Source organism: Podarcis melisellensis (assembly GCF_964234715.1).
Source record: "Podarcis melisellensis genome assembly, chromosome: 17".
NCBI lineage: Eukaryota > Metazoa > Chordata > Lepidosauria > Squamata > Lacertidae > Podarcis > Podarcis melisellensis.
This window is the reverse complement of record NC_138534.1, coordinates 32578502-32604703: the sequence shown is the minus strand read 5'-3', so window position 1 is coordinate 32604703 and position 26202 is coordinate 32578502. Positions and strand designations below refer to the sequence as shown.

Genomic DNA, 26202 nt, shown 5'->3' with positions numbered 1-26202 from the left:
AATTAAGTACTTAACCCGAGGTACCACTGTACCTACTCGAATGTCATGCACAACTTTCTTAGCCAAATTTGGGGTGCGCATTAGATTTGATTACAAGCTTGAAAAACACCGCTGACATAGCAAATCCTTTTTTTGTTTCAAGGTTTTGAAATTTGAGGTGCACATTAGATTTGATGGAGCATTAGATTCACATAAATACAATAACTGTTTCAATTGCCAGAACTGCTCCTATTATGAAAGAATTTCTCCTAATGTTCAGATGAAAACTCCTGTAATTTAAGCCTACACAATCCAGCTCTGCAGTGAAAAAGATCTGCCCTGGTTTTTTTTTAACACTATTTGATTGCTCCCTACCATTAATATTCCTAGGATTGCCACTACCATTAATATTCCTAGGACTATTGCTACAGTATTACTAAACACACACACAATTTTCCCCAATAATATGTACAATTTAACCAGCTAGCAGGAAGTGGGGTTGAAATATAGTAATCTGCCACAATTCCCAGAAAGATATATTCATTTATTTCAGTTATGAGTCACTCTGTGTTCTGGAAGTGACCAACAAGAGGACAGCTTAACAAAATAAAGCGGCACAATCAAATAAACACTTAAAATCAACAACTGAGGCATCACAATGCAACTCCCAAACATGCCCAAAGGCACAGAAGCACAACCACAGTTGCTTGAGCCTAAAAACAACACATCCAAAGGTCAAAAAGGAGGCTGATATTCTTCTTTCAGCAATAAATACAGTAAATAATCAGCATTTTGAAAGTCTGGGCCTTCGTTTTCCTCCATGAGGCATGTGGTCTGGTGAATGGGGACTGCTCTGAGACAAGGAATCAAGCAAAGGCAGAGGATATACCCCACAGGTTGTTTTTCCACACTTGCCCACTTTCCTGGAATCGCTAACTTTTATTCACTTACTTTTTACAGATCATCTAGTTGGTGCCGTTGTTATCTTACAGCGTTCCAGTGTTTTCTGAGCCGTTCTCATGTTTTTGAAGACCATAGAATCATAGAGTTGTAGAGCTGGTCATCCCAAAGGTCATTTAGACCAATCCCCTGCAATGGAAGAACCACACCTCTCCTGCTCCCATTAAAATAGCTCAAGACCATTCTCGTTGGCACATAACAGGGCAAACGTGGCAATTTAAACGAAAAATAATCCCATCTTGTGCAAAATCCTAGGGACAGCTCAGAGGATGCTGAGAGAGAGAGAGAGAGAGAGAGAGAGAGAGAGAGAGAGAGAGAGAGAGAGAGAATGTGAATTCTATGTGAGACAGAAGTTCAAACAGGACACAGTTGATTATATGAGCTCTAAAAAAACGCACACAAAAAACACTGTTTTGGAGTTTAGATTAGGAAACCATGAAAGCAATCATTTCCAAATTCTTCAGGGCAAAGATCAACATTAATTAGTGCACTTTTTAAAAAGGAAAAAAAAAGGAATGTCAATCATAACTCATTCACTGAGCAATTACTCCCAACTTCTAGAGGACCTGGCAAGAAATGCTGCTGGCACATGTCATATGAGGTGATGGGAAACTGTTATTTACAGTATGATAAACACTGCCAAATGTGCATAATAGTAGTGATGGTATTTGGTAAGTTTTTTTCACAAAAGAAACAGACTTAAGATGCACAGTGCCATGTCTCAAGTTCTGCAGCGTATTTAAGCAAGCGCAGAGATAAAATGCAAACAGGATTGCCAACTGTTCAGCTCACTGCAGCTGTCTTTTAAAAGCAGCTTGATGTGTAGCCATTAGCAGGTGGTGATGTTTATCTGCATGCTATGGAAAGCCTTTGCCAGATGATCTCCGCACATTAAAAATAAGCACAAGAGCAGGCCAGACACTTGTTTTTCTGGTCACTTGGCAATCTAATTTTCCCTATCTGCCTGGGACAACCCTGATTCTCTGGTGCTTGTTCCGAATAAAACATTTGTCCCTATTATGCTTTTGTTTCAGCATTTTGCAGAGATTTGGGGGTGCTTAAAAAAAATCTTAAAAAATATATATATACAAATGTACAACCGTTATACTGTATCCAATAGCTAAAAGAATCCTGGGAACTACAGTTTGGAAGCGCAGGTTAATTCTGTGTCCAGGGCAGCTGTCTACTAGCTCCATCTGGTATGCAGGCTGAGATCCTACCTGCCCGCCGACTGTATCGCCAGAGTGGTGCATGCTCTAGTTATCTCCCGCTTAGATTACTGCAATGTGCTTTACGCGGGGCTACCTTTTAGGGTGTCCCGGAAACTGCAACTAATCCAGAACACAGCAGCTAGACTGGTGACTGGGAATGGCTGCCAAGACCATATAAAACTGGTCCTGAAAGACCATTATTGGCTCCCAGTACGTTTCCGAGCACAATTCAAAGTGTTGGTGCTGACCTTTAAAGCCCTTGGCCCAGTATACCTGAAAGAGCGTCTCCACCCTCAGCCTGGACACTGAGATCCAGCTCCGAGGGCCTTCTGGCAGTTCCCTCACTGTGAGAAGTGAAGCTACAGGGGAAAAGGCAAAGGGCCTTCTCAGTAGTGGCACCCACCCTGTGGAATGCCTTCCCATCAGATGTCAAGGAAATAAACAACTACAGTGGACGCTCGGGTTGCGAACGTGATCTGTGCGGGATGCATGTTCACAACCCGCAGCTGCGTGTCTGCGCATGCACAGATTGTGATTTACACTTCTGTGCCTGTGCAACCACCGAAACATGGAAGTAACCCGTTCTGGTACTTCCAGGTTTTGGCGGTCCGTAAGTCGAAAAAACGCAACCTGAAGCGTATGTAACCCAAGGTATGAGTGTATCTGACTTTTAGAAAACACCTGAAAGCAGTCCTGTTTAGGGAAGTTTTTAATGTTTGATTTTTTATTGTGTTTTTAGTATTCTGTTGGGAGCCGTCCAGAGTAGCTGGGGTATAAATAAATTGTAGTAGTAGTAGTAGTAGTAGTTGTTGTTGTTGTTAAGAGTGCTAAGAATTGTTAGTTAAAGGTAAAGGGACCCCTGACCATTAGGTCCAGTCTTGACAGACTCTGGGGTTGCGGTGCTCATCTTGCTTTACTGGGAGCCGGCATACAGCTTCCAGGTCATGTGGCCAGCATGACTAAGCCGCTTCTGGCGAACCAGAGCAGCGCATGGAAACACCGTTTACCTTCCCGCCAGAGCGGTACCTATTTATCTACTCGCACTTTGATGTGCTTACAAACTGCTAGGTTGGCAGGAGCAGGGACCGAGCAACGGGAGCTCACCCCGTCGCGGGGATTCGAACCGCCGACCTTCTGATCGGCAAGTCCTAGGCTCTGTGGTTTAACCCACAGCGCCACCCGCGTCCCATAAGAATTGTTAGGAGACTCCTATCTTCCTCGCAGAGCTACAATTCTCAGACAAATTCATTGTTAAACCTCTCTGAGAATTGTAGCTCTGTGAGGGGAATTGGGGGTCTTTCATCCTAAAAACTCTCAGCACCCTTATCCATGTACCCTTCCCATAATTCTTTAAGGCAATGTAACCTGGGTGTTGTGACCTGGGACCCAGGAAGTATGTCAGAACCCATAGAACAGACCCCTCTGCTCTCACCCTCTGTCACAGAGCATGGTTCTGATCAGTGGCGTAGCGTGGGGGCACAGGGGGGGCCGGCCGCACCGGGCGCAACATCTGGGGGTTAGGGTTAGGGGGCGCAAATCCACGGGTTAGGGGGCACAAATTACTTGCCTTGCCCCGGGTGCTGACAACCCACACTACGCCACTGGTTCTGATACACAACTGGCCTCAGCCTGCTAAGTGCCGAGTCTACAGAAACACGGTCTCACAATCACAATTGTCGGGTATAAAAGCAGGTACCTAGCGAAACAGAGATTTTTTTTACTGCAATTGTTTCACACACTTAATGTAATGCTCAGTTAAACCCCAAAGTCAGAGCCAGAAATAGCCAGAACCAATCAGATCATCACAAAGGATTGAGACCCCTTTGTGTGTTCTTACACTGTAGAGTTAGAATCATAGATCTGGAAGTTTAAACTTTTTTCCTCTTCTCCATGCACCCCCGCACACCTGTCAATAGAAGATGCATTCTTGTCTTTTTTGCTAACAAGCAGGGCCCCTCTTATCAGCTTCACGTAGCAGAAAGGCGAGGCGGCCTTGAAGAGACCAGAAGCTCTAAAGAGCAATAATTCAGACAGGCCGCTTCATAACAGACTAGCCAAAATGCAACATTTTGCAGGAGATCCATCTGGGGTGGCTTATAGCCTATTAAAATTACAATTTCCTTAAAATAGTATAAGACAATTACAAATGTGACCAGCTCAGCAGTTTAAAAAAAATTAAGGCATAGCCTAGGACATAAAAGTCTGCCCAAAATAAAAGGTGTTAATAAACTGGCAAAAAACAGTGACTGAGGGGACAAACCGCACATCATAAGGCAAAGGATTTCAAAACATGGTTGCCACCACTGAGAAGGCCCTCTCTCTTGTCATACCCCCCCTCCCCGGTGTTTGGAAACAGGCAAGATGGCAGTTCCTAAGGTATTCTGGACCTAAGCAATCTAGGGTTTTAAAGCTAATAATCACCAACATTAAACTAAGTGTCTCCACCCCCATTGTTCAGGGCCTTCTCGGTAGTGGCACCCACCCTGTGGAACGCCCTCCCATCAGAAATAAACAACTGTCTGACTTTTAGAAAACATCTGAAGGCAGCCCCGTTTAAGGAAGTTTTTAATGTTTGATGTTTATCGTGTTTTTAATATTCTCTTGGGAGCCGTCCAAAGTGGCTAGGCCACGGGTGGGCAAACTAAGGCCCGGGGGCCCAATCTGGACCAAAATCGCCTTCTAAATCCGGCCTGCCGACGGTCCGGGAATCAGTGTGTTTTTACATGAGTAGAATGTATGCTTTTATTTAAAATGCATCTCTGGGTTATTTGTGGGGCATAGAAATTCGTTCATTCCCCCCCCCCCCAAAAAACAACAACCAGTCTGGTCCCCCACAAGGTCTGAGGGACAGTGGACCGGCCCCCTGCTGAAAATGTTTGCTGACCCCTGGGCTAGGGAAACCCAGGCAGATGGGCGGGGTATAAATAATAAAATAAAATAATAATAATATTGATTGTGAGCATGCACATACATGCACTACTCTTCTTAAAATTGCTTTGCTCAATTCTTCTGGAGCTACCTCACACACTAGAATTGTAGATGTACTGAGATACTGAGATTATTTAAGAGTACTGTACAGTACTATGATTGGTTGCAGCTGCTAGTTGGGCGTCATGAATCTGGGCTTCATTCCACCTAGTGTATTATATTATTCTTTCCTTTGTTTTACATTATTATTTTTTAATTATTACTTTAATTCCTCCCCCACATCTTATCTGTTGAATGGATCTCTGGGTTTATGCTGAGAACCATTTCTGCATCTCCCCCAGTCATTCTCTCATACTGTATAAGTATTTTATTAATCCCCTCCTCAGCCTGTTTTCTTTGCATTTTAAAGCTTTAAAAGCCCCATATAAGGACAGCCTTTAAAGAACTTATGTTTATTGGCCAAATGTACATTACTTTGCAATTACAGTACTAACTTTGATTTAATCACCAATTTTCTTGCTCAACCACTATAACAGGAGAAAGATTCTCTCTCCTCGCTTTTCATAATCTGGTTTGGATTATACTATTCTGAATTAAGGATGCCAAGTAACCTGAAAAAATGATTTGGTTTACTCATGTGCTTTCTAACCTCCAGGTTCAGCTTTTTCACAGCTTGAAGATATTAAACAATCTGCTAATGCGAGCAGATCAGGCTACTGTTAAAGACACAGGAGCTGGGACTGGTAAGAAAAACATTTGCAATGCTCACCTGAATATCTATATAATTGTACATATTTTGCCACCTCTGTTGTGCATCCTAAAATCCAGGTCCTTTGTAAATAGACTTTTAGACAGACACCAGGTGTTCCCCTTTTTAAAAAAGCTCAGAATCGGCCTTTATTCTGTATGATGACAATATTTGATGGTGGAAATATACTACTTTTTAAGAGAGTAGAACATGGTATCCATCCCTTTTTTTATCACAGGTGGAAAAATAATTTGGGAATGGCAGGTTTTTTTGGTTTTAGTGGCCTCTGGGGAAATAGTTAAACACCCTTTTCTACCCACTGCTCCTTCTCTGATCAATTTCACAGCCTCCTGCAGCTGCTTCTCATTAAGAGAAAGGGAGGAAAGCTGGAAAAGTGTTATATGAAGCTGCTGTGTAATCTAGTTTGGCCTAGAGAGTGTAAACAATATCTGAGTTTAGGGGCCTTGGTCAAAACAGTTCAAGATCTGCTTATATCAAAGGGTGCCCCCCCCCCCCAGCAGACCCTCCAGGTGTCCCTATTTTCCGGGGACAGTCCTGGATTTACAAAAGCCATCCTGGTTTCTGACTTGATCCTGGAATGCCTAGCTTTTCTTTAAGACGTCTATATTTTCATCGGAGAAATGTTGGAGGGTATGGAGTTATGTGACCCCCACTCCCCCCCCCCCAGCCTGGGAGGTGAGTAACCAGGGCCAGATTTAGGTTTGATGAGGCCCTAAGCTACTGAAAGTAATGGAGCCCTTTGTATGTCCAGCTGTCCTTTGTCAACAACAAATTGTCGCTGCTTTTTTGTGTTGAATATATGCTATATGGTCATTTGTGGACCTCATAGGTATCTAAAGCCATTTGCACATAACAAAATATGTTTTTTATCAAAGTAATTGTTGAACTGAAATACAATTAAGTATAATATTAATAGTGAAATACAATTATGAAGTACATTAATAGTGAAATAATTATTAAGCTCTGACTTAAAATGATTTTTTATTCATAACAAACTTAATAATGCAAACACGTTGGCATTTGGCAATAACGAAAGTTCCTTTACAAACACAATTTACAAAGGCTCATAATCTAGTCTGTAGAAACTTGCTATAACATGAAATAATAATTGCAGGTTTTATTTTATTTGTTTTTTATATTTTGGAAATGTTCATCCAGTTTTTCCACTTTAATTTTTTGCGGGGCCTCCAAGAGAGTGGGGCTCTAAACTGTAGCTTGTTTAGCTTATATGTAAATAAAGGCTCTGTAAGTAACTATGCAACCTTTAGAAGACATCTGAAGGCAGCCCTATATAGGGAAGTTTTTTTTAAATGTTTCATGTTTCATTATGTTTTCATATATGTTGGAAGCCATCCAGAGTGGCTGGGGCAACCCAGTCAAATTGAGGGGTATAAATAATACAATATTATTATAATTTATTGAATAGGGCATCCCTATTTTCATCTGAGAAATGATGGAGGATATGCTCTGGCCATTCACCTGTGTCTTTAAAAGCACAGGGAAATTTCACAAATTAAGTTTTTTCACCACTTGGCCTGGAAACGGAATTAAAGAGAATTGGCTGTCCCGCTATGGTTTGTCAGACATCAGTTCTATGGGGACGGGTTTTTTAACTTGGGTGGGTGTTTTATTTGGGAGGTGGGATTGCTTCAAATGGTTTTTAAATGCTGTATGTTACTTTGTATTTGCACTTATATTTGTTGGCCGGCATATTGTTTAGGGACTGTTTGAATTGTTTTTATTACGTCTGTTGTGCTTTTTATGTTGTAACTTTATGTTGTGAACTGCCTTGAGGCCTACAAATATAGGGTGGTATACAAATTTAATGTAAAAAAAAGAAGTTTGTCGAAGGAAACCAGGAAAAACAAAAGTTGCCCGTTTTGCACATGTCCTTTTAGCAGAGGTCTGAGGTGCAGAAAACAGAAGATGGAGCTATTTGTGGCATGGAGCTCAACTTTATCACCCGCTAGGCCCACTTTCAGATTTTGGCAGGCCTCGCTGTTTCACTCTTTATCTCTGGTCAAGCAGGTTTTGAAACAACTTGGGGGAGGAAAGGAAAAAAAATCTGCCAGCGATCAAAGGAGGATGATCAAATTGTAGAGTTTGCAAAAGGTGTTGATAACTGTTAAGAGACCTCTCTTCCCCTCACAGAGCTACAATTGTCAGAGTTCCCTGGGAAGAGGGGTTGGTTGTTTAAATCACTTTTCGAAACTGTAGCTCTGTGAGGGGAATCAGGGGTCTCCTAACAATTTTCATTACCTTGAACAAACTGCAGTTTCCCAAGATTATTTGAGGGAAGCCATGGCTGGCCTGATGGAATGATGGTGCTTTAAGATAATAGAATAATTATTATTATTTTTAGATTTGCTTCCATCCTTATATTCCCCTGCTTTTTGTGGGGGTGAATGCTAACTAATAAAAGGCCCACCTTTGCGTTTGGTGTTCCTAAGCTTTAACTAATGAATTTCTGTCAGGTTTTCTGCTAAAAGCAGAAGGAGTTATGAAAAGACATGGTTAGGGAGGGAAAGTGAGAAATCTGTGCGAATAAGAAACTATATTGGAGGAAGTTTATTTGTAAGCTGCATTGAGTCCTGCCAGGGGAAAAATGCAGTGTTTAAATGAATAATAGGAATAAGTTGGAATGATTTTCTGAACGAAAAACCAGAAGCAAAAACTCCACAAGTAGTTGTATGGAGCAATCCTAGGAAGCAATTTTGAGAAGACCAAAGAGGGAATTAAAATATAGAACTAGAACCATTTTCATTGCCATTGTAGGACTTTTGCATAAATAAAGTCTCTGTCTTCTGTTTGCATAATATTTGCAAGTTTTACAGTGGCAAATATTTCAAGGTGGAAATAGGATTGCCTCAACCACACACATAATTGTATCTTTGACAGTAGCTGGGAACAATAAATTTAGCAGGTGAAATTTCCATAAGAGGGAACATTTTATTTGCTGTATTTCTGTGTGTCAGGCTGCAGTTAAACTTGCCCAAACAGAACCAGAGAAAAGCGAGGCAAGAGGTGGGGATCTAAATAAAAAGCAGTAAAATTCTTTAATATGTTTTAATATGCATATTTAATATGCTGGTATAAATGCATCTGGTTTGCAATACTGAGAACTAAGCCAACATGTGGGAGCAGGGGGCGGAGAGTCATTCTTGAAAAGTAAATTTCAAGATAATACAACTTTGTACATTCTTTTTTCCTTCGTTGAACTATAATTGTATATTACATGGCTTTCTTCTTTCTTATATAGTAAAAGAAGAAGAAACAGGACGTGAGAAGTGAGTGAGAAGTTGGTAACTTCTGCATTGACAGGTGGGAAAATAGTAGTGAATTGTGATGAGTGTTCAAGAAGTCGAAGGCATTCTAAAAGTAGCAGAGCCAGACACAATAAAGAAACATTCATGGGGAGAAAGAGGGGTGGGGACTTAGAAGAGGAGGGTTTTTTTCCCCATGTTATGGGCCCAAATTAGAGATGGATAAATCTGCCAATTTTGTTTTTTCTCCATTTCTCTTCTGATCATAAATTCAGCAATTTCACCAGATTTCTGCATCAGTTTGCCAATTATTTTTATTTTAACATCCTCACAAAAACCCGCCAGTACTTTAGTGTGCATCTCCCCTAATATAAATATTTTTGCCAGTGGTTTCCCGTAGTATAATGCCTTTTGATGTTATTTTCACTATTATCTGTATTTTTATGCAAGTTTCCCCATATATTCTCATTTTGGAGGGGCGGGGGGAGGTTGGATGGACAGCTCCGTAACAAAAATCAGAAATGGGCAGGTTTCACATAGCTGCGTTAGCAAATTAGGTAGATTTGAATGAAAATGCAAAGCAGACTAAATTCCTACCCGTAAGCAACAAGGAATAGGAAGATGGATTAGCTAAGGAGTGAAAGTAATGAAATGGGAGATTAGGACACCTGTCTGTAAACGTTTGCCTTTCTAAGGGTTTCGTAAATCTCAGACATGTCCGTGCCACCCTCTCTCCCTATCTGAACTGCAGGTTTCTTTTCCTGAGCCAGGACTGCGAGGTTTAAAAGGTTCCCCCCCCCCCACTCGTCTGCAGCTGCAGCAACCCCTGCCGCGTCTTCTGGCTCCGAGAGCTTTGAATTAATCTGCCAGGACTGGGCATTCAGGTATGTACAGAGCCAGCCGCTGTTAATGAACACACCCAGCTGGCCTGCAGATCTTTGCACAGAACGGAGTGAATAATCTTAGTCTTTCCCACTGATCCAACAAGCATTCAGGCCTGGGATAAAAGCTGGCATAGATTCCATAGGCAGCAGCGTCTCTTCAGTCTGCCCTGCTGCCCCCAACTAATGTTTGGAGCGTTAGTTAAGTAATCTTGTTTTCTTTCCAGTAGAGTATATATGATAAGAAGTAAACATGCAGAAAGGGAGATTGGGCTGGAAAATAAATATTCTCCATGCACAAATAATTGAGCAATAAAATGGAGTGTTCTGCCTGCAGAGTTGTAGTGTGTGTCTTAATTGGGGAGGTTTGTTTTTTTCAGAATAACTGTCAGCCAGAAAAGCATCCCGAATCCTCTGGTGTTAGAGTCCTGGGAAACTTCAATTCAAATAGTTTGGACTGATGAGCTTCACACACAACAGTGATTCACAAACAAAACAAAGACACTGCTGAGTATTTGTATTACCCCTATTCTTAAGGGAAGGCTTGTTGTCCGCACCCCCACTCCTTTTCCAACTGTTGTAAAGTTGTCGCTTTTAAAATTGCATTTATTTCCCAGCCTTCCACAGCTGGTCCCAGGGTGTGTTACAACCCTTTAATGTTCACAACTAAAAACAATTAAAATGGATTACAGTCGCAGGAATAGGATGGGTCCTGAAACGCGCGTAAGTCCAGTGTAAATTGTAAATTTGCCAAAGCTGTGTAGTGAAGAAGGCTGACATACATCGGTGGGGAGCAGCGTTTGAAATTCACCAAGCGCCCCACACATTTTGCACCTGGCTTTTGACCACTTGTGACCAAGTGAAGATGCCTGTGTGCTAGGATGGTGTCTGATGTCTCTACCATCTGGAAGTGCATGCCTGGGGATCCTTGGATCTTTCCTGTTTTCACACACTAGCAACACATACTGTAGAATTCTATCCATGGTATTTTATCTGCACCATCGGAACGGAATCCAGGAACCAAAAAGTCATATGAAAAATAGGACTTTTGAGCTGTCTGGCCCCCAAATATCAACTAGGCATTCTGTTTTGGCCACTGTAACCTTGGCTTAAGGAGAGAACTATGGGGCACCTCTATTGCCCAGGACCCCCTTAGTTTGGCTGTGCTTCTGCCCCTCATTTCCCCATCCTGGTCTTCCTCCTGTCTCACGTCTCTGCCTGTTTCTTTTCGCAGTTGCAAATTCCATATTGCTTGCAGGGTGCCCCCCCATTGCTGACTCTCTTGACCAGGGCCTTCCCCCTCCCCTGCAGCTTCCTAAAAAAAGGAAATAATGGGTGATCCCAACCCTCAGCAAAACAAAAAGCAAAAAACAACAACAAACCCTTACCTTTGAGAAGGGCTTTTTTTTCCAGCCAGAGCTCACAGGAATTCAGTTCCAGCCCCTCTCAGGTGGGCACCATTGCCATTATAAGAGAACAAAGCAGGTGTTCATAGTGAGTTCTGGCACCTCTTTTTCTTGAAAAAATAGCACAGCTTCAGAGGGTGAAGCTGTTTTCCTGGAATGGGGATAAGTGGTGAGAAGGCAGACTTCATTTGAGCACGTAGTCATGGGGGAGGAAAGTATGCCTTTGTCTAAAACTGATCAAAGGTAGGGGGAAGTTTTATCTGTTTAATTTCTGTGTTCCAGGATGCCATTAGAGTCACAGAAGCAGAGCTAGTAAGAATATATATTTCTATTGGGTGTTCTGGCCTTGTTCTTTCTCTTAATAAAAAAAAGATTATCTTAGGCTTGGCAAGTCTCTGCCAAAGGCACTAACTTCCATAGATCTCTAGATACAGTTATTAGTGCAAGGGCCAAATTGCACATGACGTGCTTAACCTGGCTGCTTTTATTTTTACTGAAAACAGCACCACGGAGGGCAAACAGCTTCTAGGCAGAGGGTGATTTCCAGCAGAAAACTGGCACGGTGCCTAGGATGGCCAGATGGAAGGAGAACAGCTAGAGTTCCTGCATTTTGAATAGTTGTGTAGAAGAAGGAACTCCACCATGCAATGAAAGCTGCACCTGGTGAGATTCCCCTTTCAATCGTTAGCACATGACACTCTTAATCTCAGGGTTGTGGGTTCGAGTCCCACGTTGGGCAAAAGATTCCTGCATTTCAGGGTATTGGACCAGATGACCCTCACGGTCCCTTCCAGCTCTGCAATTATATGATTCTACACAACTATTAATGGACGCGGGTGGCACTATGTATTAAATCACAGAGCCTAGGGCTTGCCGATCAGAAGGTCGGCGGTTCGAATCCCCGTGATGGGGTGAGCTCCCATTGCTCGGTCCCTGCTCCTGCCAACCTAGCAGTTCGAAAGCACCTCAAAGTGCAAGTAGATAAATAGGTACTGCTCTGGCGGGAAGGTAAACGGCGTTTCCGTGTGCTGCTCTGGTTCGCCAGAAGCGGCTTAGTCATGCTGGCCACATGACCCAGAAGCTGTACGGCCAATAAAGCGAGATGAGCGCCGCAACCCCAGAGTTGGACACGACTGGACCTAATGGTCAGGGGTCCCTTTACCTTTTCCTTTACACAACTATTAAGATGCAGGGGCCCTCTCTTCTTTTATACCTGGCCAACCTAGCAGCCCCTCATCCGGATCGGGAGCATGTTTTCAGATCAGAGCGCAGCCGCTGCTCTTCCTTTGGAAGACTGGCTGGGGAAACCCAGCCAGATGGGTGGGGTATAAATAATAAATTATTATTATATTATTATTATAATAACGAAAGCAGCCAAGCACACATCTTGAAACTTGTGACTAATATCATGTGTGATTTGGCCCGAGGTCTATCCCATGATACTATAGCATATTTAGCAGGTTTAATTATTTATCCAGCCTTGATGATGGGCTCTGTGGAACACCTGCTGCCCTATTAGGGAACCAGCCAGAATGCACTTGGCTGGTATCCTGAAGCAACAGGGATCTTGATATCTCTGGGAGAACTGTGCTGTGCTCATCAGCAGGATTTGTAACACAATAGGTGGGCTTCAGGGTAGCGTTGCCAACTGATCAGAAAAATAATAACCTAACCTGCTCTTCTGCCCTAAGCAGATATGTTGGCATCTGTCTGTCTCGAGAGTCAATGGAAGAGTGTGCCTTAGGGGGTGAGAGATATACTACTCTCCTGCAGATATCTGCACATCAAGTTCCTGTCAAAGGCAAATGCTACAAAAGACAGTTTAGAAGATCGCAGTCCCTGCTTACAGGAAGATTGGGACAAGTCTAGGTTTTTGTTGGGTGACTGCCAGATTTGTGAGCCCAGGAACAGATTGCTCTACAGGGATTACACCATTTGATGCTGCTTTCAGGGTTGTCCCATCCCTGCTCTACGCACCACCTCTGCTCTTCATTTCATTTCATTTCACTTTTAATTTGCATACCGCCTTCCTATATTACTGTACCCAAGGCAGTTTACAAGCTGAAGAAACAGCTAAGATCGCACACCTTATAAAAATAGGATCCAATCCAAGGATTTCATAATAAAAGCCTAACTTTAAATTAAACAGCTTATATCCAATAAAGTAATATTCAATAATCTATTAGAATACAATAGTACACAATAAATATCAGCAAATAATAATTAAACAGAAATTCACTCTTAACAATTACAATAAATAATTTCTAAATTATAATCAATAAAAATAACAGCAAGTCACCATGCATGAAATAACACTGCAAACTGAGAAGCAAAGACACACAACACACACACACACACACACACACACACACACACATATATGTGTGCGTGTATTTAATGTCCCTGAGCTCCTCTTCTCCCTGCCCAGCTGTTTTTGTTGATCCTAAAGTCATCGTCTGGGAAAGGCTTCTAGGGTTGGCGGGTAGAGAAAGATAGGTGTGGGGGGACAATTGCCTGGTAGCCAGCACAAACTCTCTCTCCTGTCTTCTGCCTCTCAGTGGCCTTAACTTACATAATTCGAGCAGGCGATGAAGAGAAGAAGAGTTTGAATTTGATATCCCGCTTTATCACTACCCTAAGGAGTCTCAAAGCAGCTAACATTCTCCTTTCCCTTCCTCCCCCACAACAAACACTCTGTGAGGTGAGTGGGGCTGAGAGACTTCAAAGAAGTGTGACTAGCCCAAGGTCACCCAGCAGCTGCATGTGGAGGAGCAGGGAATCAAACCCGGTTCACCAGATTATAAGTCTACTGCTCTTAACCACTACACCACACTGGCTTTTCCCATTGCACTAACTCCATGTCATACAAAGCTTCGCCTGCTAAGTCTATGTATTGGGTTTGGTGGTTGCTGTTCTATGTTACGTTGGGTTGCTTGCTGAAATGTGCTAATCTAGATACCTACTTGCACTGGCGTGCTTTTGAACTGCTAGGTTGGCAGAAGCTGGGACAGAGCAAAAGGAGCACACTCCGTTGCGGGTATTCAACCTGCCAACCTTCTGATCGGCAAGCCCAAGAGGTTCAGTGATTTAGACCACAGTGTCACCCGCGTTTTTTTAGCCTACCTACAGAGCAGGTGACTTCAGTAGCAGTGACGGGGAATATGGGCATAAACTAAGGCAGTATGCAATGTTGCTGCTGCGATGGTGTGTGCCATAAGAGGTGATTCTCGGGTACATAGGACAATGCTTGAAGGATTCTATGCCAATAAACAGCTTTGAGTGATTATGCTTGAGATAATGTAGACGGCATGTATGCATTCAACCCTTGGGAACTGCAGCTTCGCTCCAGAAATGCAGGTGTGTACATGTCAAAGCTCCTTTGTCTGGAGGCCAAACATACCTGGCATCAGGCATGTGAAAAGTTCACGGCGGTTGCGAAATAGGAGGGGCTGAGGGAGGCCAGCATTGAAGTATAGCATTGAGACTGAAACATTCTCCCTCAAGGAAGTCACGTCTTCAGAAGCAGGGTGCCAGTAGCAAAACTTTACAGTGGTACCTCGGGTTACATACGCTTCAGGTTACAGACTCCCAGAAATATTGCTTCAGGTTAAGAACTTTGCTTCAGGATGAGAACAGAAATCGTGCCCCGGCGGCGCGGCGGCAGCAGGAGGCCCCATTAGCTAAAGTGGTGCTTCAGGTTAAGAACAGTTTCAGGTTAAGTACAGAGCTCCGAAACGAATTACCGGTAAGTACTTAACCTGAGGTACCACTGTATAATTTTAAAAGGTAAACAAAACATAGCAATAATGCAAAACCAGAGATGAACTGAAATGACAGTTGCTTTACTATTTGTTCTGGTTTTTTTTTTGGAAAAGTGTGTTCTCAAAACTTCCTCTGTTTGTTTTTTTAATAAAAAAGTTGGCTATAACCCAACAGAGGGGGCGGGGATTGAAAGGCATCTACTCTCTTGCCAATCAGATGATAGGTGAATTAGGATATATGTATGTATGTATGTATGTTCTCCATTCATTAAAACCTTTCATAAGCTCCCAGTGTCAGAAAACTGGCAAGTTGCTTTCTTCTTAAAATGACAAGGTGAGCAGGCCTTACTGTTGCCCTGCCACTGCCAGCCAAATGACAGGACCCTTGTGTTTTAATTTAAACTTTGTGACTTTATATTGTTGTTGTAAGCTGCCCTGAGGACATTGCTTAGCACAAAAGGCGGGTTAGAGATAAAACAAAACACACACACATTTTTTTAATCCTCACTTGTTAAACCAGCTCTTTCTGTGCATATATGTGTGGAAAGCTTTAAAGGGATTGGAAGATAGGCTTTTAAAAGCCCATGTCAGGACACTGTTCAAATTCCAGGAAGTGTCAGAAGGATTTGGCAAGTGGTTCTGTTTCTTCCAAAAACCCTGAAGTTCAAACTGAAATCTGGCCAAGATCTGAATGTTCAGATTAGCCTTATTAAAGGCTTTCTACAAAAGGTAACTTTGACAACTTGTCTGAGTTTAATGTTAAGTCAAATTAGTACGGTTTGAGGAACTGACATTCCTTAAACAGACATATAAAGTAACTTATATCTGGCAGCTGCGGTAGGTCTCAAACCAAAGACTTTCTGGGAGCTGAACTAGATCCCTTTTCCTGAGCCAACACTGCTTCTTAAAGACTAGAGGTCTCTAGGACTCTATGCCCTGGGCCTTGAAAGATGCATTCATTGCAGGGAATTGGACTAGATGACCTAAAAGGAAACACGTCCAACTCTACAATTCTATGATTATGTGATTCTACACTACTGAGTGGCCTTATGTCTTACTTTACAGACCTCTAATCCAAAGGACTGTCAGAGAGGAGGGTCCTCTATGTGAAGACAACATTCAATCCGAGGGCTGTTCAGTCCAAGTTTGGTTAAAACAACAAAGAACCATAAAAACGGAGAGCAAGAGATTTGAAGTTGACCCTCAGCAGTAAGGTCACCATGGTGAGGTACGTTTTATTTCCAGTTAGATTACATGTAATTATTTCTAAGTTTGCACCTCTACATATGAAATGTCACAAGCAAATTTTATTCCAATTGGTGTTATCTTTTTGTCGTCGTTTTTTGGCAATGCATAACTGGCTGCCCTCCTTTACTGGGGAGGGGGTGGTCCACTATTGCGCTACTGCTGGTCCAAAACATTTTGCTGACTGAAGCAAAACCCACCAATGATGTCCCACCCCTAACCCTATGCTAAGACCAACACTTTGGAAAGTCTCACCCTACTATTCAGGAGTCAATTCCTGCCTTTGTCTATTGTCTAAATCAGTGTTTCCCAAACTTGGGTCTCCAGCTGTTTTTGGACTACAACTCCCATCATCCCTAGCTAGCAGGACCGGTGGCCAGGGATGATGGGATTTGTAGTTCAAAAAAAGAGCTGGAGGTCCACGTTTGGGAAACACTGATCTAAATCAAGGATAGGGAATGTTTGACTTTCCATGGGTTACTGGACTACAGCGCCCATAATCCCTGACCATTGGTCATGCTGGCTGGGGCTGATGGGAATTGAAATCCAACATCATCTGGAGGCTACAGGTCCCGTGCCTCTGCCCTAAATTCTACTACTTAAGCAGCTATCTTCACCTTGCCACATGGTACTGCTGATCCTCTTCTGCACTCACCAAAACCATTGGAAGTGGAGTCCTTAACCGTGAAGGTTCTAGGTGTGAATTTCCTCCTGTGTTTGAGGGGCTGCTTTCTTCTAAGGATTTCAAAGCCACTAAACTCGCCTCTTTGTACACAGCACAAAGATGCTCATTGCTGTCTTTATGAAATTGATCCTAAATTAGTGCAAAACGAAGAATGTTCTGCTGAATTTTTTTTATTTAAGTACATTTTTTGAACCAGTTTTTACAACTCTCTGTGAGTCCATACATAAAACTTAAGTTAGCCAAAGAGTCTGTGCAAACAGAAACTATTTCTCAACACTTTTTGTCCCATTCTAACACAGTTCAGAAGAGGCTAGAGTTACAAAACAAAACAAAAAAAAAGCGCAGCTTCTTCTGGCCTTAACCCTTTTAGCATCTGATGTATAAAATTCAGCAGGTGAACCTTTTCACTGCAAGGTGATAAACACATTATCTAGCAAATGTCTGTATGCCAAGCTACTGTTAAATGCTCAGTCGCAGAGATTCATTGCTGGCAACCCCACATGGCACGTTCCTCTATAGAAAGTGTTCAGTGTTACTTGTGAATATGCCCTAAAATAATTAAATCAATTGTGCATTTTCAAGACCATTAATGAACACTCTTCTCCTGCTGCAGTTTATATACATTGCCACGATGTACATTAGATGAGTACCATGTTCCTGTACATGCATGCACACCCATGCCTGCAACCTCCTGTTTGGGAACCTGTCATTGCACGTGAGCAACAGCTGTCTCAAAGGGACACACCTCATCTTAACCGCAAAGTGAATGTGGCTTACGCTTTCAAATTGAAACCTGGTTTGAAGAGAAACACATCAAAGAGCAGTATTTTAAAAGAAACTACAGGATAGAGATTGGTTGTGGCTAACTTCATGTGTACACTGCTTCAAACATCAAGGATGGGAGTGTGTTGGAATCTGAGTAAATTGTGATGTGTATGCAGCCTCTGTGTGAAGTCTCCTTCCCAGTACCTAGGATGTTACCATTACAGTGTTCTCTTACTGAAGATGCTGGTAAACATAGTTCTACAGGATGCCTAAGTCCATACGATGAACAGGTGGCATGGAAACTACTTTTCCCAGAGGTCCTTGTGCCTGGGATCAGCAGCGGCCTTTGGGCTTTAAAATTCCAGTGGTGCCCTCTGCGACGCCAAAATTTGGTGCCCCCCCGCCTCTTGCCTTCCCTTTGATGTCATAGTTGCAGCCCCCCCTGCGGCGCCGTCTTGGCGAACTGCAGGCGAACTGGTCGTGCCCCCCTAAATCCACCTCTGCTGTGATGCCACTGCCACAATCACCAGGCAAGTCTGGAAGAAGGGAAAGGCAGGTGTGTGTATCCTGTAACAATCCCAATTTAATTAATACGCAGGTTATATATTCAGACTTGAGGGGGAAGTTAGCTATTTTCCCTTGGGAAATAGCTTTGTATTGCATGCAACTGAATCACCAAAAGAGTTATCCCATCACAACTTTCAGGTCAGCATTTGCTATAAGAGCTAGACCCCCATGCCTACCTTAAAAAAAAAAAAAGTGGTTTGGAATTTTTTCTCTACCAGATTATGTGACAATTACGAAACACATCACGTTTTTTTTAAATTTTTTAATACATTTTTCATATTTTGAATATACATCATACATTTTCCATAATAAATCACTTCCTTCAGAACTTCCCATTCCATGGCAACCTTATTTTGTTGCATATCCTTTCCTTCCATCCTATTTCATCCTACATATATATCCCTTATTGTTAGTAACTGCTGCTTGCACTGTTGTTCCTACTTGTAAGTTAATTTAAATATTATATCACAAAGAGTCGGACACGACAAAACGACAACACAACAACAAATCTCCTTAAATACTCTCCCAGGTATTTCCACTCATCTTTTATTTGAGTCTTGTCTTGGTTTCTCTCCCCCCCCCCCCCCCGCTGTCATATATGCTAGGTCTGTGTATCCTATCAATTTATCTTGCCAAAAAATGGCAAAAACCAATCACATTTTCTGCCCTGTCATGGTGTTGTGGAATAGCGGCAGGCAGCTCTGAATAGCAAAGTGAGGCAGCACAACGAGTACATTCAAACTTTGCGAGCCACAGACATTTGGTAGAATTTGCGCATAGTGCTGCAGAACTCCCAGCGTTAAGTCAGACTTGCTGGAAAGGCTTGGCTGTTATGTTTTGGGGGCTGTCTGGAGCGTGTTATGTTTGGTTCCCATTCTTCTCCTCATCCCCTGCCAGTGTTCGCTGCTTTGCTACCTGTTTCCATTCCCACCTCTTTTGCAGAGCCACCCATCTCCTCCCAGCCTTGTCCCCTCTCTGCATGCTGCTCTTGTTCCCTCTGCCTGCACCTTTGTGCCATTCAGCCTCTTTTGTGCCTATCTTGTTCATTCTTTCCCTTTCAGCGCCATTCCTCTTGTCTGGCTCGCCCCTCCTTCCCTTCGCCCTCATGGGTGGTTTTGTCTCCTTGGTTTGTGTGGTCTGCCCTGCGCATTCCAGGCCTTTCTCTCCTCAGGACCTGACATGTTCCCCACAGAAAAGGGGATTTATCACATGGATTATGCTTTTCATTCTGCCTTTTGTTTTCAAAAAAATTCACCCTTCCCTCCCCCCCTTGTACTTTGTATACACAGACTTGACAATGCACATATCTGAGGGCTTTTCTGGAGTGCCTGATGCGTATGATTCTTTGTGCGTTTTAGTTTGAATTCTCCATCTTTCGTTTCTTTATGTATCTCAACACCACAGGCCTGATTTTGCCAGCTCAGAGGTGCGTTCCCTGCTCTCCCCCCCCCCCAATTGCTCCGCTCCGAAGCAAAAATAGGCCTGTGCATGCTCATACCATCCACCATTTCTCAGACGACAAAGAGAGAAAGAGAGGCGCTTGTGTACTTTCTCAAACCATCACGGGCACATGTTGTTGAAAGCTTTCCTGCATCAGCTATAGGTTGTGTTGCGTTGCTCCACAAAAGTCTGTCCGTTGCTGGCTTCTGAAACAGGGTGTGTTAGTAAACTGACAATAACTATTTTTCTATCCCACCCCTCCAGGCCACAACACACAAACATGTTGCATTTAATAGAGTCTTAATTCCTTCAGTGCATCTGGCATATTAAAGAAAAGCCTCCTGTAACTTTGAACATGTTCAGCCACAGCTACCACCTGAAGGGGCGAGCTGCGAGAGGAACAGTGCATTTTGTGCCCCTGTACATGCAATTACATATATGCGCAGGAACCCCACCCTGCCCAAACTAAATTATAGAGAGGGGGAAGGGGAAGATGCTGAAACCTGGGCAGGGGGAGGATTTTAGAGCGCACAAAAAGAAGAAATTTCAAAGCAGGCCAATGCTTCATCCAAATGGCAAAGCAGGGATGGGGATTTCGTGAGGGGCAGGAACCTGAAAAGCAGGACTTTCTCTGTCTGAAGGGGGGGGGGGCAACTGGAAAATTGCGATTATATGAGCCTATTGTGCATGTGGTGGTGCTGGCAGTGTTTTGGGAGCTGCCGCTTTGTATTCCCATCTGAACTTTTGTTTTCAGTAGGATGCTCTTGCAAGTTTGCAGCGGCGGCAGCAAAAGCCCTCATTAAAAATGCGTGCGCAGCAAAATCCTGTGGCAGAATAAATGGAGACATTCAGCAGAGCCTTGAAACAAAATCCATATGAGGGAGCCCTCCCTCCCCTTCCCCGCATCTCCTGCCCTGATAGCACAGGGATTTGAGGCAGCGGGTCTGGCTCTTGCTGTTGCGTATGTGTACATCTGTGGCTACAGGAACTTTGCCCAAACTTCATTCAAAGCAGTGGGTCTTTCAGCCTTTGCTTTCATTCTGAGCAGAGGGAGGGCAGAGGGGGGGACCACGGGCCGCTCCATTTCCACAGAAAGGGGGGGGGAACGTTGCTCTAGCTATTCTGAGCGAAGCATCCACATCCCATTTCCCTACCCCTGGTGCAGAGTGGTGAAGCCCCACGGCTGCTCCTCTGTATGGGTCAGCTGCTCCTCTTTGTAGCAGAAAGATGGAGCAGAAAAGGGGGAATGAGACGTGAAGAAATTTACTACACATACTGAATCAAAGCACTGATCCTGAGAAGGCCTGAATGCCTACAGCTCTATTTTTTTTTTTATTACAAAGAACTCGCCCGGTTCCTTTTGTATGAAGCAGCTGTCAGAATCAGACCCTGTTTAATATGTGTCAGGCTATCCAGCCGCGAGGGCGGTGTGCAGGGAGTTTATAGTATAAATGGCTGTGGCTGAAAACCCCACCGAGGGGGGATTAAGTGTCTGGGGCTGCTGCAGAAGCCTTTGGAATCTGCAGTGCTTACGTTAGGGTTGCCAACCTGGGGTTTAGCAAAAATGCCAGAGGGGTGTGTGTGCCAGAAATGGGCAGAGCCAGGTTGATTGGCTAGTGTGTGGAACGTGGCCATTTGGAGGACAGGTCAAGGGGGCACAGCCTGGTGCCCAGCTTCAAAGTATTTGCTATAGTCATAGAATCATAGAGTTGGAAGGGACCCCAAGGGTCATCTAGTCCCACCCCCTGCAATGCGGGAATCTCAACTAAAGCATCCATGACAGATGGCCATCCAACCTTTGCTTAAAAGGAAGGAGAGTCCACCACCTCCCGAGAGAGTCTGTTCCACCGCCAAACAAAAAGTTCTTCCTGATGTTTAGTCGGAATCTCCTTTCTTGTAGCTTGAAGCCGTTGGTTGGAGGCCTACTCTCCAAAGTAGGAGAAGACGAGCTTGTTCCCTCTTCCATGTGACACCCCTTGAGATACAGTCACACCTCATGTTACGTCCGCTTCATGTTACGTTCTTTCAGGTTACGTCCCGTGGCGACCCGGAAGTACTGGAAAGGGTTACTTCTGGGTATCGCCACTCGTACATGCGCAGAAGCACAAAATGACATCACACGCATGCGCAGAAGCGGCGAATAGCAACCCGTGTATGCGCAGACGTGCCGCTGCTGGTTGCGTTCTTTTCATGTTGCGAACGGGCCTCCGGAACAGATCCCATTCGCAACCAGAGGTATCACAACCAGAGGTTTGAATATGGATTTCCTATCTTAATTGTAGTCAAACTGATCTTGAACCTTAGGTGGTTGTTTAAATTAAAATTGGTAATAGTAAAAGAGTTGGCAGATCCCCCTGTTTACATTCAGTTCTGTGGAAACTTACAGACCCCACCACATAGAAAAATGTATTCTTGCGATTATATAGCATCTTCTTTTGTATGCTTAACTTGAAATGTCCTGCAAAAGTCTCATGGGGAGTAGGGAATATGAAATGCAGGATAGTGAGAGAGGCAGGTGTGCAGTTGTGCTTTCTTCCTATCAGGGAAGAAGAGGCAGATTTGTACTTGTGTGTTTGTGTATGAGAAAGACAGAGACAATGACAGAGAGACGGAGATATTAAGGGCTTTGTTAGGATTTTTAAAAGCTGGGCTACCTGCAGCTCATGTTAAGACCCACATTGGGTTGTGGAGGCAGCTGTTAAACTGTCAACATTTTATTTTTTCAAAAACATTTCTAAATTCAGGGCTTTTTTCTTTTTCTTCAGCCAGAACTCGCCGGAATTCAGGTGGACGCCATTGCCATGATAAAAGAACGAGGGAGGTGTTCACAGTGAGTTTCAGCACTTCTTTTTTGCTAGAAAAATAGCGCTGTCTAAACTTAATATTTAAAAATCTCTAAGTGGCATATGTGCGTGTCTGTTCCAGAGCTGGCATTAATATCAAGTGACATGAAACAGTTGCTTCAGACTGTTGCTTCCGGCCTCCATTTTATTACATTTGCTGTGTTTAAAATGTGTTGGGACTGATGTCACTCTGCTTTCTTGCGTTGGGTGTGAAAACGCCTGACAAATGCTTTACATGTTACAGAAAAGACAGATCCCTGCCTTTGCACTGTGGGTCAATCATACTATTTGCACTCAATAAAAACAATGCCCAGAAGCTTCAGCTGGTCACAGATCCCAAATAAATATTTAGAGTGTGTTAAGAGTCATGTTTAACCCATTGCTGAAATGCATGTTTCTTCCTCCTCTGTAATATATGAAGTGCTACAGAGACCCACACCAGACTTGTCCACCCATTTAAATACAAAAACAAAACACTCTCACATATGATCAGCATCTTGGTCCTGTGCTGGAAGGCAATCCTTTGTAGTGAAGTTCTCCAGCTAGTGCATCTGGTCCTCACTGTCTCTGGTAATGGAGCTAGACTTTCAGATAGAAAAAGTGATACAGTTCACCTGGGATTGTTCGGCTTCACATGGTCCGAATGCTTGCCCATGTTTGGAAGAAAACTTCCCCATGTGTTGAAAACTAGCACAACTGAGAGGCAGCTGGCCAGAACCCTTTCCCCAGATATGTTAGCTTTTTCGCTAGGCAAAAGAGCTTGATGTGTGTGGATTGTTCAAATATAATTCTCTATTATACATGGCACAGTCCAAGAACGGTAGCAGCATTAGATGTTTCTGCATGTACAGCTTGGTTCTTAGGGTGGCTCCATCAGTGTGTAGAGATGCAGATTTAGAGCTGCAAATATAACATTTTAAGTGTGTTTTAAGTGCATTGTACGAATGAGACACTAGATGGTGCTGATGAGCTAATGGCAAATTCCATATATATTTTAAAACTTTTTTTAAAAAAAGCATTTTCACAGTGTTGTCTTTTTTTATATCTGTGAAGATTCAGCCTTGTATTATAGTAGCAGAACTGTTTTGCAAGTCGTATCTTAACTCTGAAATATACCTAAAGCACTAGATGAATTGGACCCTTATTTGGAAAACCTTGTATGGGACACCCATCAGCCAGCGGCCAAGTTCACCCCAAATGTTCCTTCTGCTTGTTGATGCCACCACAAACTATTGGGCAGCTCCTTTTGATGGCACAGCAGGTCGTGCAAAAGAAGGTCCTGGTGGATTGTATCCCATGTTAATAATCGTGTGAAGTTGCTATTTGTATCTTCCACTGATCCTTTTGAAACTGAGTCTTGTAAAGCAAAATTCTCACAATCTAATTCCAAATGTTGATTACTCTGGGGGAGTTCCATGCACCGGGATCGAAAAGGGACTGTCAACATATTTCTCTTAGACAATCAATGTCACATTTTCTCTGCCACCCTCCCTTATTTAAGTAGCTATACCTTCTGCCATGCTGTGCTACTTTGGCCTCTGTTCTGCAAATGTCAAAACAACCAATTGCAAAAGACACAAATTAATCTGAGTCGGTGCTTGACGTGGTTCTCCCAGAAGCGCAGGAGCTTGCAAGCTTCAGTCTGGGGGCTTATCAAAGAAATACAGTACTGGGATTTGACAACTCTTAATTTCAATGAACTTCCACCAGATCCAGAAAACAAGTGCTCTTTGTATACAGTACTTAGATTTTAAATCAGCTTTGTCCAATTGGAGCTGGTGGGAACAAAATTAGCTGAACTAATTGAAGTTCACCTGTACTCTTTTTAAATATCATCTTCCTGGCCTATGTAGACTTTGTTTCTTAAATTCTGCTTGTGGCACTGGGATCTGGATATGTCTACAATACTGCACATCTCACTTTTTTGGGTGCCGGTGTTAAGACACTGATATTTGCACTGGCATTGTTTATTTCTCATTATATTTATATCCCACTTTTCCTTGAAGGAGTGAAAGAATTGTTATCCACCTCCCCATTTTATTGTCCTAACAACCAGGACTTTATTTCAGCTGGAACTCGCTGGCACTCAGTTCCAGCACCTCTCAGGTGGGCGCCATTACCATTATAAGAGAACAAGGGAGATGTTCATGGTGAGTTCCGGCACCTCTTTTCCTAGAAAGATTGCACGGCTTACAACCCTGCAAGGTAGTCTAGGCTGAGAGATAATGGCTGGTTCAAGTTCACCCAATGAACTTCGTGCTGCGTAGGAATTTGTACTAGTCTTAACATTCAGAGACATCACCTTAACATTTAAACATCACCTTAACATTAAAAAGCAGAGACATCACCTTGGCAACAAAGGTCTGTATAGTAAAAGCCATGGTTTTCCCAGTAGTAATGTATGGAAGTGAGAGCTGGACCATAAAGAAGGCTGATCACCGAAGAATGGATGCTTTTGAATTATGGTGCTGGAGGAGACTCTTGAGAGTCCCATGGACTGCAAGAAGATCAAACCTATCAATTCTGAAGGAAATCAGCCCTGAGTGCTCACTGGAAGGACAGATCCTGAAGCTCAGGCTCCAATACTTTGGCCACCTCATGAGAAGACTCCCTGGAAAAGACCCTGATGTTGGGAAAGATTGAGGACACAAGGAGAAGGGGACAACAGAGATGGTTGGACAGTGTTCTCGAAGCTACCAGCATGAGTTTGACCAAACTGCGGGAGGCAGTGGAAGACAGGAGTGCCTGGCGTGCTCTGGTCCATGGGGTCACGAAGAGTCGGACACGACTAAACGACTAAACAACAACAAAACATTCTAACCACATACTACTTAGCCAGAGCTCTTTTTAATCCTTTAGTTTTAGCCTGCTCTATATTTTGTTGTTTGTTTAAATATATTTTAAGTTAATGCTATCGGAATTGCTTTTACACTTTTGTACGGTGCACTGGAATCTTGAAGGTACCCTTGGACTAGACTAGACTAAAATACCCTCTATTGCCTTGAGAACAAGGAGTTGCCTTGGGATGGCTTTACTGAGTCGCAGTGCAGAGGCAGGGAGCACTTTATTTCTGACTCAATACCACTGTCAGGTCTGTGGGTTTTCTTGCAGAACAAGGGAATGGTCTTTCTTTCCCCCCCTGTATTCCCTCAAGGCTAATCTGTCAGAGGCCGCATGCCATTGATGGGTGGAGGTTGAAGCCAGAGGTGGGTGAGACCAGAGCCAAAGGGTGCACCCCCTTTCCCCCTTTCTGCCACCCTTTCCTTTTCAGCCCTCGCCCCCTCCATTACCCTGTGTGACTATACTTCTAAAGCACATTTGTCACGGAGTTTGCTCCCTCAAAGAATTCTGGGCACTGTAGTTTGTTAGCAGTTGCTGGGAATTGTCTCTGTGTGAGGGGTTACAGTGTCCAGAATTATCTGAGGTAGCAAAATCTGTGAGTCTGCACAGCGTTAGGTTGAGGGCTGAAGATTGCCTATCCCCCTCTAGCTGTAACCCC

The 26202-nt window shown here is 43.3% G+C and overlaps 1 protein-coding gene and 1 long non-coding RNA gene across 3 annotated transcripts in view; one reads left to right on the top strand and one right to left on the bottom strand.

Annotated features, from left to right (window-relative positions):
- The window catches only part of LOC309360386, an 87502-nt gene that overhangs the window by 5148 nt on the left and 56152 nt on the right, over positions 1 to 26202 (bottom strand). For both annotated transcript variants that reach the window (XR_014164084.1, XR_014164085.1), the window contains exon 2: positions 931 to 1111. This is a non-coding gene — a long non-coding RNA (uncharacterized lncRNA). The remainder of the gene's footprint in view (positions 1 to 930; positions 1112 to 26202) is intronic.
- Positions 9107 to 26202, top strand: part of LOC309359790 (ephrin type-B receptor 5) — a 157491-nt gene continuing 140395 nt past the window's right edge. The window contains exons 1-4 of the mRNA XM_081893911.1: positions 9107 to 9168; positions 9862 to 9994; positions 16224 to 16386; positions 22626 to 22690. The gene's annotated coding sequence lies outside the window, so the exon portion shown is untranslated. The remainder of the gene's footprint in view (positions 9169 to 9861; positions 9995 to 16223; positions 16387 to 22625; positions 22691 to 26202) is intronic.